Below are 2,359 nucleotides of genomic sequence, written 5' to 3' on the forward strand. Positions count from 1 at the left end.
CCCTCCCGCCCCCCCCCCCCCCCCTTTAGCCCCGGGTCTCACGACACTATATTGATTTTAATAGATACCAACTCACCCCCTCGTGACGCGAGAGCTCTTGTGTGGAAGAATAGCTACCAGGCAGTGTTAATAGTGGCTACACAGCTCCATGAAGCAACACTCATGCACTCTCACACTGAATGGAAAAGGATCATTTCAAACAGTAAGGCAAGAAACAAAAAAAGCCACACGCAAGGGGTAAGCACACAGAGAAAGAACGAGAGAAGGGATGTGAGAGAGAGAGAGAGAGAGAGAGAGAGAGAGAGAGAGAGAGAGATGGGAAATTAATAATCCCAGAGACAAGTCCCCTCTGTGTTATTCATCAGGCTGCTTTCTCGCAAGCTGCGGAGGAGCAGAGATATGCAGATGGGAGGGGCCAGTGGCACACTCCATTGGTTTGCGTGCCTCATTCCTATACATTGCAGCCAATCCACTTTTTTTTGCTGTGCCACTTCGCCTTGGAGGAACAAATATACAGTAGCTGCCTTGCGGTTTCACAGAGGGAAGAGAGGTATGGATAAAAGACAAACGAGGGGCTAAAAAGTGGGGGGAAGAAGGAAGAGGAGGAGGAAGGAGAGGGGCAGGCGTTGGATGAGGAACACTGCTTAGGGGCTCAGCAATGCTGCCTTCAATTAATGCACTATTAACCTTATTTGAGCTGACTTCCCATTTGATCCTCTGTGGTAGGGTCACTCAATGGTGGGCAATTTCTTTTCAAATCACATCGTAATGAAATTGCTGCCTATTTCCCAAACCTATAATAATATATAAAAAAAGAGGAAAAACACACATGCACACACAAGTGAAGAAACACACAATAATGCAGGTGATGTTGGCTGGCTGCCCTTGCTGTCAGACATTACATGCAATTCCTTGCCTCCATTTTCCATGTTACAATGAATACATTTCACAGCTCACTTGCTCTAAAGTGTGGGTGGTACAGCATAACAACCTACACCATGTGAGAGAATATCTAACACTTTCACCTCTCTTTTTCTCTGGCATTGCAGTAAAGCGAAGCAAGTCTCCAAACCTCTACACTCAGCCAAGCTCATCAATTATTGAGGCTGCACATCGGACCCACAAAATCTGATGCTTTAAATGTAGTTTTGTGTTACAGTCTGTGAGAGCGAAAAAGCTGATGCAGAGGAAAGGCTTATTTCACTCCCGCATGCAACCGTGCCGTCTCTGCCAGGGCTACGTCGTGTCGAAAGGTCTGCGGATTAAAACCGTCCGCCGTCTTTCCGATTTTGCACCGGACAAAAAACGATGGCCGTTGAGACAGTGGCTTCACAAATTTTACTCTTAAGTTCTCTTTATTTTATTTTCCCAAACCACGCCTAAATAAGTGGTTCTCTGTAGTGGAGAAAGAACACTCTTCTTGGCGTTTAGTCTTAACCCCAGCTCTCTCATATGGGCGAGGACGACATCTCGATTCCGAGCCGCCATCTGCTCCGATTGAGCTAGTGTTAACCAATCGTCTATATAATTTAGCATGCGGATGCCCTGGAGCAAGTGGAGCAAGAGCAGCATCCACACACTTTGTGAAAGTGCGGGGTGAGAGTGACAGGCCAAAGGGAAGAACTCGATATTGGTATGCTTCGCCCCCGAAAGCAAACCTCAGGAACTTCCAGTGTTGAGGGAGGATGGAAACATGGAAATAAGCGTCTCTGAGATCTATCGTAACAAACTAGTCCTCGGACTGGATCTGAGGTGGGAATTTCGCTCGTCGGAGCTCACTGAGCCCTGAAGCGCCGAGGTGGCAGGGGTATCAATGAACCTCCATGAGGGCACTGAAGGAACAACCGACCTGACTGCTGTAGCACCCTCACTTGAGGGGGCGAGCTCTCCCGTGCCGTACCATTGCCAGGCGGCAGCTGGGATTTTCGCTCGTCGGAGCTCACTTAGCCCTGAAGTACCGAGGGTGGCAGGAGTATCAATAATTGATACCATATACTGGATTGGATTGGGCACCGTATACTGAGGTGTTATCCTTTCCTCTCCAGGTGGGCTGCCCTCAGGGACCTGACAATGGTAGGACCATTTCGCCGAGGTCCTCTTAGACAAATAACGGTCCGCAGATCCGTTTTCGGGTCTAGTAGACCCCAACTGAGAGCATCGCCCCGACCCCCGATCATTCTGTGGAAGTCTCCTCTGTCTCGACACTCATCACATCCACCTCGGAGGAGGAGGATAGATGAAGCGTCTGGCTCTCTCTCTTGGGGGGGGGAGAAACCTCGAGAGAGAGAGAGAGAGAGAGAGAGAGAGAGAGAGAGAGAGAGAGACGGGGGCTGCGCGCGGCCTCCGCAGCAGAGGGGCC

General features: G+C 49.6%; 1 protein-coding gene across 8 annotated transcripts in view; it reads right to left on the reverse strand.

Annotated features, from left to right (window-relative positions):
- The window catches only part of LOC107590590 (RNA binding fox-1 homolog 1), a 183,623-nt gene that overhangs the window by 88,534 nt on the left and 92,730 nt on the right, over positions 1-2,359 (reverse strand). Inside the window, exon 1 of one of the 8 annotated variants that reach the window (XM_016279445.1) lies at positions 77-256. The exons of the other annotated variants lie outside the window; for them this stretch is intronic. The gene's annotated coding sequence lies outside the window, so the exon portion shown is untranslated. Of the gene's footprint in view, positions 1-76; positions 257-2,359 lie in introns of those variants that run through there. 8 annotated transcript variants of the gene reach the window in all.

The sequence above is a fragment of the Sinocyclocheilus grahami genome, unplaced genomic scaffold (assembly GCF_001515645.1).
Source record: "Sinocyclocheilus grahami isolate Dianchi unplaced genomic scaffold, SAMN03320097.WGS_v1.1 scaffold130.1, whole genome shotgun sequence".
NCBI classification, from domain to species: Eukaryota; Metazoa; Chordata; class Actinopteri; order Cypriniformes; family Cyprinidae; genus Sinocyclocheilus; species Sinocyclocheilus grahami.